Below are 12,018 nucleotides of genomic sequence, written 5' to 3' on the forward strand. Positions count from 1 at the left end.
TACAAGCCCAAGGTGCAGGAGACTGCCTGCAGCATGAATGGCTTCAGTTTCAGATTTAAAGAGTAGATGTAACCAGATAGCCATCATAGACGAAGGGAACTCTCTTTGAAAACCGTCACCTGTGCAGAGCCAAATGCAGAGTATGGTTCTCAAAATTAACATGCACAAAACTGAAGTTTTCATATTACCTTCCAAAATGGCTCCTTCTTTTTTTTTTTTTTTTAATTTTTTATTTTTTATAAACATATATTTTTTATAAACATATATTTTTATCCCCAGGTCTGTGAATCACCAGGTTTACACACTTCACAGCACTCACCAAATCACATACCCTCCCCAATGTCCATAATCCCACCCCCTTCTCCCCAACCCCCTCCCCCCGGCAACCCTCAGTTTGTTTTGTGAGATTAAGAGTCAAAAAATGGCTCCTTCTATATCTTCTTCATATATGTGACATCTCTGTTGTATTGGTTCTGGTCAAAACTTTAGATTGATTCTTGATTCCTTAGTTTTCTCTTATACCTCATTCCATTAATACTATTAATTAATAATAAACTATTAGATCTTTCTTCAACATGCACTGAAACTTGGATGACTTCTTACTACAACATCTGCCCAATCCATCTTATGCCTGAGTTATTCCAGTACCTTTCTACATGTTCTTCCTTGTTGCATCCCTATCCACAGTGGTATTCATTAGGACCTTTTGCTAATGTCATTTTTCTCACAATGGCCACATAATAGAAATCTACTTTTCTCCCCCACTTAAACTCCTATTTCAGTCATGTGACTTGATTGGCCAATGAAATGTGTAAGAATTTATATGTATCCTTTCTGGGCAGTAGCATTAAGAGCCAGTGTGATTGATGGAATGGATATAATCCATTCATTAGAGTTCCCATTAAGCCCTACAACCTTGCAGACTATGGGTAGATACGTAGGATAAGAGAAAAATCAATTTTGTTGCTTTAAGTCACTGAGACTTTCAGGTTGGCAACCAGTTTAATTTTGCCTGTCCTTACTGATAAAACATTCCAGGAGATGCCAGAGCAAGAACAAAACCCAAAAATATTTGTCATTGGTTATGGCAATGGATGGTAGGTGTCACGGAAATACTATTGGAGGCCAGATGGGTGGTCATTCATGTTATATAGTGGTAAAATTCTAACCTGTGGTCACATGGAAAACAAATATTGTATCCACTGACTTGTAGCTTTACACAAGGGAATAAGCAAACAACTAGTTTCTTACTTTTAACTTCATTTTGACATGTTACAACAGGAAAAAAGATAAAAGAATCGGTTGGTTTGCAAGAAAGAATGAGAGATGAAAGAGGGTTCAGAAATGTGGGGCTTGGCAGAATAAAGATACAACTGACTTCCAATTCTATATAGTAAAAATAAACTATTAAGGCCCTTAAAAAACAAAGACTAAAATTCAGCCTAGCAGCAGTAAGGGCCAAAACGAAAGAATGGCCATCAGACATACATAAAAGTCTCTGAATGAATTTATTCTTCATCTTATAAATCTTGTTGTTGAACCAGAAGGTCTAGAGAAAGAATATCAGGGTTGGACCTCTCACAGGATATTTAAGTTTATACCCACAATAAAGTCCAGAGAGCAAGGCACTTCTCCAAAAGAATTGTAAGTAAGATTACTCGCCACATGAAGATGACTGAAAACATTAGGTACAAGAGGACTATAGCTTTGCCATAATTGTACTGTCAAAAACCCTACCAGCTTGTGAAACCATGACAATTAAGACTTAAAATAGTCTCTGGCCCCCAAATCTTTTGGTGGTACAGAAGGCTTAGCAAGCTGTTCAGGTTTGAGTGGACTACATTTTCTTATATCCTCTACAGATCTTTGCAGTGAGGAAAAGGTATTGAGGTCAGAGTCCAGGACCTTTTTGAGAACTTTTCTCAGGTACATAACTCTCTCAGTGGCCCCTCAGTGGGAATGCAGAATTTCTATGGTTCAGTGACTTATAGGTGCTTCTCCCCATGTCCATTGTTCCCATTTCTTACCAGGAATATTTATTTCAGTCATTCCATTCCTCTTCTGTGAATCCAATGGAGTAAGATAGAGAGGTATATCAGAGAGCTTTTTTGTATAGGTTATTATTATTTTTTAATTTCTAGGTTTTTACAACAAGAAGTGGCACATCCAGACTTTCATAAATATACTTACTGGATTTTGTGCTTTTAAATCTGATGATATTATTGGACAGAATTCTTGAACTCTCTTGGGGAGGGTTTGAAGATATTTTGCATATGGGGAAGGGAGCAAACTAAATACTTGTGATCATAAGGGAAGCATGTTCGTTGGTCAGAATGTTAAAATATGTCTGTTCTGCTTTGGACAAATTTTTGTTGAAATTCTTTACCAAATTCAAGCAGTCAGGGTTATAAGATTTGCATTGTCCAGTGAAATATGAGCAGAAGTGGTAGTCGCACACAGTAGCAAAGCCGTGAAGGACCATATATGGTTTGTCATGCCTTTGTTGTTATACCTTGGTTATGAAAACAAGTCCATTGGTTGGGGTTTCTGAGTAACTCCAATAAACATAATCCTCTTTCTGACCAACAGTGTAGATATAGAACAAATAAGAATTACTTTTATGGTTGCAAATAATTTGCTTCTATGGTATTTATCAGGGTACCATAACTTAGTCTATCTTAATTGCTACAAACCTAAATTCTACCCACAAAGCAGAATCTAGAATGATCATTTTAAAGCACATCATTCACTCCTCTTTGTAAACCTCTACAGTGGCTCAGAGTAAAAGTTCTAATGTGAACTTTCTTCCCTCCAAATTTCTCACCTTATTTTGACATTCCATTTCATTCTTTCTACTGTAACTACACATTTGTGACCTTGTTCTTTTTAGAACATGGTAGGCACATTCGTCCCACCCCCCCCTTTATTTTTTTTGCTACTTCTTCTGCCTAGAACACTCTTATCCCAATTATACACTTGACTTTCTCTCTCACTTCCTTTATCTGTGTTCAAGTAATGCTTTATTGGTAATTCTTCCCTGACAACCCTTTATAAAACAAAGCAGTAATACTTGCTCTTCTGTTCCCTTCTTAATCTGCTCTCCTTCTTCTGAAACACTTAATACTCATTGGCATCTTTTATGTTTACTGCCATAACTTTCCCTGCCCTTTCCACATATTATGCACAAACTAGAATCTAAGCCACATGATAGAAGAGGCATTGTTTTGTTTGTTGTTGTAGCTCCAATTCCCTTGACATTGTATAACTGAGAGCAGTCAATAAATACTGACTGAATGAAAATTAGGAGAGGTAAATTTGAGATTTTTTTTGGAGGTGCTGGTGTATTTAAATAATATAATTTTGTTTGGAAGGAAGTAGGGACATTGAAGTAGAGAAAGAAAAACCACATTAGGGTTCTGGTCATCTAGAGAAGGCAGGAATGAAACTGACACTTAATGTACTATATAGTTGACTATCTTCCTCTGAAATATGTGAAAATAATTATTTCCCAATTATATCCCCATTATTTCCCAAATTTTATATAGATATGTGTATGTATGTATGTGTGTATATATATATATATATACACACACATATATATATATATAAAAAAATTTATATATATATATATAAAATTTCCCAACTATATAAACATAAAAGCAAACAACTTCTCTATCTTCATTCTCTGCACCTGCGAGAGTTAAGAGAATGAAGAGACATTAGATAAATCAACGTGCATTTGTATATAGCTGCCAGCCAGCCAGAAGCTTATATACTCTGATGTGCCAAATCAGAAGGCTTAGAAGAGGAACTTTATCTAAGAATTTAGGAAAAAATAAAACACTTCCATTTGTTGATTGACAGGAGCATTGTTTATTGACCTATCTGCAAACTTTAGTTTTTTTGTTTTGTTTTGTTTTTATTTAAAGCTTTTCAAAAATACATATAAGAAGTATGTGTATGAGGTCTTTTTATTTTTTTTTTATTTTTATGTAAATTTAAGTTAGTTAACATATAATGTACTATTAGTTTCAGGGTAAGGTACCTTTTCTAAGTGAATTGATAATAAGTCTCTGGCATCCAATATTTCCATATCCTAAGGATAACAATATGTTGTCTCTTTAGAGAACTAAAATTTTAGTCATTATTTTTCATACATGAAGTCTATGGATGTTGAAACTCTATTGTCCACATTTCTCAGATCACTGACTCCTTATCTGGTGAATATATCTGAACTACTGTGAATGACAGAATCACAGTGTCTCCCAAAGAAGAAAGGTAAAGCTCAGGCCACTCCTAACATTTCTGTGGCTCATGGCAAGACTATGACTAGAGGCCCAAATAATAATGGATTAATATTAAACATTGCCAATCAAGCAAAATACAAATTACGCTTTTTGTTCTGTGCTAGAATGGCACCCTGCCCCCTTCTACTCCCACATCTAGTTCCATATTATACCAGGAAGGGCCTCTTGTGTATTTTTATGGATACTTGCGCTAAACACCTAAGCTCTATATTCAAACTTTATAAACTTCTGATCCTTTGGCAATTGCTTGGAACTACGGATACGCATACATCTTTTTGGGAAGAAAGATCCCGAGGAGAGGCCAGAATAGGTTCAGATCATTTGTGCAAATAATTCCGAGACCTTTGGTATACATGGTCTGCATGTGGGGAGTTTGTTCTCAAGCTGGATACATCCCTGACCTTGCGACTCTTTTTCCCATGGTAATAGGGGTTGAGGGTTGGTTACAGGATGTCCAAAATGGAACTTTCTTTACTACAAAGCCCAGGATAACTGCCTCTCTTGTGCACATCTAAGGGCAGTTTTGTTTTGGTAAAGTTGATGTCTAGAGGCCCCTCCACGGGATAAGATGTATCAACAAGAGCTTGTGTGTTTTATAACCCTAAACCCCTCCTGAGCATAGAGCTCAGTGGGAGTATTCAAAGTGGTAGACAGGAGTGGAAAGCAAAAAATTGGGCCTTTAAGAAGGTAATATGAGCTCTAAGCACAGTTCTTCTCAGGAAGAGTCGAACATTTAATTTATTTAATGGAGTATTTTATGAAGTAATTTGGAACCTCATAAAGGTGCAGTTAAAGCAATTGGTGCTGATTCAAAGAATATTCCTTGCATAATGACTTTGGATCCTTGGGGAGAGACGGGAGGCTGTCATTAAATAGGGTGTGGTTTTTCTGGCCTGTGGTGGTGGCACATGGTCAGCAAATAGTTCTAGTTGTACTAGAACTATTCAGTGTGGAATATTGCGCATCATGGTGTTCTGTCTACATATGATGCAGATCTGTCTATAGATCTCTGAAATTAATATGCATTAATTTTTGTTCATTAAAACTAGATATCTGATGTTGGATTATTTACTGGTATTAAAAAATAATTGCATACTCTCTATACTTGAAATCCTCCAGAGTAGCAGGGCTGCTGTAGGAAAAGTGCTCCTCTCAAAGATAGAGTCTGACCCAAGAGGAGATATTATTGATTGCTGTGGGAAACATTTAGAAGTGCTTTGGACTACTTCCAATCATCCTCAAAGGATCAGCCAATGCAAAAGATTCTCAAACCTTTGTTAGACTTGCAAGGAAATGTCCTCTCAAAATAGGCAGTGAAATTACTGGGCTGCTTACTTCAGCAATCCTCAAATTTTGGGTCGGAAGATACTCTTCAAAATTGTTGTGGACCCCAAAGAGATTTGTTTATGTGAGTTAACATCTATTGATACTTACCATATTAGAAATTAAAACTGATAATTTAAAATATGTATTCATTAACATTACATGAATGTGTATGTCAACAGGTGCTTTATAAAATATAACTTTACTTTTCAAAAATATAGAAACTGGCATTATTGGGGCACTGGGTGGCTTAGTTGGATAAGTGTCTGACTCTTCATTTTGGCTCCAGTTATGATATCAGGGTTGTGAGATCGAGCCTTGCGTCAGCCTTTGTGCTGGGCATGGAGCCTGCTTAAGATTCTCTTACTCCCTCACTTCCACACTTACGGGCTCTCTTTCTCACTCTAAAAAACAACAGCAAAACAAAAACAAAAAAAAACAAAACTGGCTTTATTTTGCATTTTTTCTTTTCTTTTTTTTTTTTAATGTTTGGCTTAAGAAAAGACAGTTGGATTTTCAAATCTATAGCTGCATTCAGTCTGTTGAACACCATATGTCTTGTAGCCTCTGAAAAATGCCACTGTGACAGCATGGAAGTAAAAAAGCAAAGAACCTCTTAGTAATTTTATAGAAGGTAGTTTTGATCTTGTGGGTCCTGTAAAAGGTTATCAGGGAGACAGACAGACAAAAAAAAAAAGAAAAATAAAAAAGCCTTAAACATCCATAGACCACATGTATGGGATCCGTGTTTTTATTTATTTAATGTCTCTAGGACTGCACAGCCCAGTAAGGTAAAATGATAGCTGTGTTAGGTGTTTGAATAAAAATTGATGAAAATTAAATAAAATAAAAAATTCAGGTTCTTATCCTCACTAGTCATCTTAAGTGTCCAATATATAAATGTGGTTGGTAACTAATCCATTGAACAGCACAAAGTTTGAACAGCAAGTTAACTTGGCAATATTGTTCTATTCTCTATTTTTCCTTCTTTCTGCTCCCTCCCCCGACATTGAAGAGAGTGTTAGTTCATGATTGTCCTCACTTCTGAATAAAAAACAAGAATCCAGATATGAAATTCTCACTGTCCCCTGCCCTGATGAACAACATCCAAACAGATGATAGGCACACAGCATGCACTGTATGATAGGAAGGAAATACCAGCCTTGGAAATGGTATTAAGAGCTACCTGGTGTTGGGGGACTGCTTACAACACTCTGATAGATGTAAATTAGGAGACAAATATGTGTAGCAGCAGTCAAGATAGTCAGTTCCTTGCCAGTTACACCAAACCATTGATCTGGATTTTATACTTTAATATGTGAAAATGATCACTTGTAAGAGTGCCACTTTTTTTATATTGAAGTAGAAAACAGACATTGGTTATTTTATCATATTCATCTTAAAACATGGCAGAGCACTTGTTGATATTTTTGATATACTTCCCCTTTTGGATGCCTTTGCTTCTGATGCTTTGATAATTTAGTGTGTATAAACATAAATTTCTCTTCAAATGCTTCTAAAAATACTTTGTTATTTCTTTTTCTTTCTGCTTTCTTATTTCTCTTCTTTTACCTATTTATTTCTTATTTCTTTCCCTATGTTATAATGTCAGGGGGTATTATGACTGATGATGTGTCTGGGTTCTATTTCTATTAGATTGTAAACTCTGAGAGAATAGGATGCTAGAACAAAGCTTGACCTGTAGTATACCTTCCTAGAGTTGCTTGATAGATATGTCTGGGCAGCAATAGCTGAAGTCTAGCCCCACTGGCTCGTTTCTCTTTCTGGCCCTTCTCCCTACATGTGTAAATGCTCAGTTCAGGAATTCTCACTCACCAATTTCCCATGTGAAATCTTAGATATTCTGAAAATTGCTGAGGATCTGATCAGCAGTGACTTGTGGTATTTCAAGTCCTAATGCTCTAACTTTGAGCTGTATGTCCTTGGCAAGTATCTGGGTCTACTTCTTACACCTCATTTGAATCTAAATCCAGCTATAAAATGTTATCTTCTAATCTCTTTAGCATTATTATATTCATTATACAATATAGTAATTCCCATTTTATCATGTTTGTTATTTATATATTTATTATTTTATAAAGATTTTATTTATGTATTTGAGAGAGAGAGTGAGAATGAGCATGAGCAAGGGGAGGAAAGAGGGAGAGGGAGAAGCCCCCATGTGGGGCTTGAGCCCAGGACCCCAGTAGTGGACCTGAGCCGAAGGCAGATGCTTAACTGACTGAGCCACCCACGTGTCCCTTGTTTGCTATTTTTATAGGGAAAAAGAACATCCAGTCCTAAACAATTTCTCTGATTAATTAGCAAGCTTTGTATATTTATAATTCATTTTCATAATTTACATGGTACAATAGCATCTATTAATAAAGAAGATGCATCACATCCCTGCAACATGTTTTATTATCAAAGCTTCAACACCAGAAGTAGAATCAATCAAGAAAAGAAGAAAAATATGCATCAGCACTTTAGAAGGAGGTAGAAGAATATTTAAAAATCATGGAAAAGAATGATCTTAGTCCAGAGGAGGAATGCAAGGTACCCCCAGCTTAACTAGCAAAACAAAAAGTTGTGAAAAGCATGAGAAAGTCTGTATGAAGTGGCTTTTCCAAGACACATCTATGTGAGGTAGACAGGGTAGGGAATGTCCTCACATTTAAAGACGTTGTAATTGGGGCCTTTTGGCTGCTGTGGTGGCCGGATGGTCTTTCTGAAGCCCAAGCTTAGCTGTTTCTTGGTGTGTGTCTATTGGTTTGAAATACCTTGGAAGAACCCTTTTTAATACCTTCCTCTGGCTGTCAGGAACACTTAAAAGGATTCTATCAGACTTACCGTTCAGAGATGAAACATTTGAAGTGCACTGTCTGGTTTAGGTAATACATTGGCAGCAACTATTTTATTTCAAAGAAAATCCATCAATTAACAAGTGAACATGACAGATAGAGTGACAGTGTTTCTCTGTGTTCAAAAGAGGTAGCTAAAGAAAAGGGAACACTGGGTATCTGAAGAGGAAAAATCACCCCTGGGGAAGAAAAAAAAGAGCCCCCTGAGAATGCAAAAGCTCACAAAATAGATCTGTCAGATCCTTTCAGACTTTGATGAAAGACACAGTGCTTGATATTAGGAAGACTCTGGGCAAAACAATCCTTCACCTTAGATGAATTCTAAGCCCAACTAAAGAGAGATTACCATGAAAGGAAAAATGAACCAGGAGTTGGAAAAAAATCAGTGCAATGAAGAATAAGTATGCCTACTCCATAATTTGCTTAGATTAAGACTTACCTACCTCCAAATCAGTGTTGAAACAACAGAATCCAGGCATTGAGATATTTTTGTATTTATAGCTGTGGAGGCATGCTCTCAAATACCAATACATCTTAGCAAGATCAGCATGAATGTTAATGTATTTGTTCTGAGGAATTGTGTCCTAAAATTTTAATATAATTTAACTAACATTTATGACATACCCTCTGTATAGCACTACGTAGATGCTGTTGGCAGTGCATTGAAAAAGACAAAGAACTTGCCGTCATACAAGTTCTAATCGAACAGGGCACCCATGGTATAGAGGCATTGTATATGTATTTAAGTGGGCCGTATTTTTATTCATAGAGCTGTATATTTTAATAATCTATAAACTCCTAAACATACAAATAATGGAAGTAGAAATCTTACAAATTAATTTTTTTGAAGATTTTATTTATTTATTTGAGAGAGAGAGTGAGAGAGAGCATGAGAAAGCATGAGAAGGGAGAAGGTCAGAGGAAGAAGCAGAATCCCCATGGAGCTAGGAGTCTGATGCGGGGCTTGATCCCAGGACTCCGGGATCATGACCTGAACTGAAGGCAGTGACTTAACCAACAGAGCCACCCAGGCTCTCTTGCAAATTAATTTTTATTGTTTGTTACCATCTTAATATTTCAGAAGACATGCCATATTAAGGGCATATCCTCAGTGATTATCTATATTTAATTAAAACAATAATGACAAGTTTGTGTTTGGGATTTTTTTTCCCCCCATGATGAATAGAGAGATTTTATAATGAAATTTCTTTTTTTCTTTTTTTTTAGTAAAGACTTTTTTAAGAATTTCTTTATTTGACACAGAGAGATCACAAGTAGACAGAGAGGCAGGCAGAGAGAGTAGGGGAAAGCAGGCTTCCCGCCAAGCAGAGAACCCGATGAGGGGCTCCATCCCAGGATCCTGAGATCATGACCTGAACCGAAGGCTGAGGCTTAACTCACTGAGCCTCCCAGGCGCCCCTATAATGACATTTCTTAAAGACCCAACCTAAGGCAGGCAACTTCCAAGACACCCCATTGCTCTTCCTCTCCCACTGTTCACAGCATTGTGTAGTCCTCCCCACTTTGGATAGTTCTCACCTGTGTAACTAGTGGAATATTGAAGAAATGAAAGTAGATTTCTGAGGCAAGCTCAAAATAGCCCTTGTGGCTTCTGCCTTGCTCTCTTGTGGACCACTCTCTCAGCAGTTATAGGGTGAAAACACTCCAGCAGAAAGGGCCTCATGGCAATAACTAAAGTTTCTCCAGGACAGCCAGCTTCAGTTTACCAGGCATTTTAGTAAACCATTTTGGAAGTGGATTCTTCAACCCAAATCAAGCTTTCAAGGAATGTAGTCCAGGTCTCTCTCTATCTTGACAACAACCTATTAAAAACCAGACAACAGGTCCATAATCAAAATGGAGTTCCTTATGTTAAGTCCCACATCACCAAACCCAGACTTGATCACAATTTTGTCTTTCCTGGGAATGACATCTTAAACCAGAAAATCAGGAATCCCCTGATCAGTGTCACTTAGGTCATCTACCTGATAACCCTCTGCCATTCCCTAAAGGAAAGTAACCTTGCTACAACCAACCCACTTGTTTGCCTATTATCACTTCCTGCCCTTGCTCCCTTCTGCCTGTGTAACTTTGTCATTTTGTACAGCTACTTAGACCTCCTTTTTGTTAGTTTGGGTATTGCCCAATTCTAATAGATTTTTTGCTCAACGAAACTCTTAAAATTTTAAATATTTTATCTTTTGATCAACCTCAGAAGAAAACCTATGCCAGAACCACCCAGCTAAGCTCTAATGGAATTCCTGTCCCAGAGGAACTAACTGTAATGAGAAGGGTTTCTTGTTGTTCTAAGTACCTAAAGGGGGGGGGTAATTTTTATCTGTAGCAATTGATAACTGATACCACAGTCTTTGAGCATTCTTGTACATTTTAAACCACTGAGGACTTTGATTTTGACATCAACTGAAACACATTGGTTCCATTGGACTATCAGCTTGTTTCTCTATGCATTCACCTGGTTGACTCTAATCCAGCAGAAGTGCGAGGCTGCAAGTATCTCTCTTTTCCTTTGCTTCAGCAGTAGCAAGTAGATCTTGTCAACTGTTTCAACCTCTTTTTTTTTTTTTAAGATTTTATTTATTTATTTGACAGACAGAGATCACAAGTAGGCAGAGAGGCAGGCAGAGAGAGATGGGGAAGCAAGCTCCCCGCCGAGCAGAGAGCCCAATGCAGGGCTTGATCCCAGGACCCTGGGATCATGACCCAAGCCAAAGGCAGAGGCTTTAACCCACTAAGCCACCCAGGCACCCCTGTTTCAACCTCTTTAAGAGCTAGTGAAGGTGTTTTTGTCAGCCATTGTTTTTTTCCCCCCTCAAGCTAACGCTATTCATTATAAGCAAAATGCTCTCCTCTTAAATACTAATGCTTCTCAAACTGAGTACAATCTATTTTCCTTTTATCTATTCTTTGCTCAAAACATAATGCATGGTAAAATAATACATATCCTTGATTACTATAAAATGATAGTGATGGAAGAGCATATCTGATGGCAATAAAAACATCAAAAGCTATTTAGCTGCAACAAATTAATTTTAACATAGCAGAATATATTATGTTGGCAGGAGATATGTGAGCATATTTTATTTTCAAAGGGTCAGTGTTGCCTTTTTAAAGGGATGTTTTCTGTATTTCAAATGCAGTAATATAACTGGGATGAACAGGACCATTTTCATATTCTTATACATCTATCCCAATTTTGACTTTCTAAAACTTGACTACCTCCAGTCTAATTTCTGAATTTATGCAACATGTCTCTAAGCCAAAATATAAATTTGTATTTAATTTATAAATATATCACTTCTCTGAAAATCAAATATTAATCACATACTGTTTCTTAGGAATAAAGGACTTAATTATGCATGACTTTAAAATAGTTGTAAACCTTTTTTCTGTGTGTGTAACTTTTATCTGACCTATTTGAGTTGTATGTTTCCAAAGACTGAGGAGATTTTGAAATTTTACTTGCTACTCTCAGCTCATTTAAGCTTGGAAATGACAGAGTTATTTTA

The sequence above is a fragment of the Mustela lutreola genome, chromosome 7, assembly GCF_030435805.1.
Source record: "Mustela lutreola isolate mMusLut2 chromosome 7, mMusLut2.pri, whole genome shotgun sequence".
Taxonomy (NCBI): Eukaryota; Metazoa; Chordata; class Mammalia; order Carnivora; family Mustelidae; genus Mustela; species Mustela lutreola.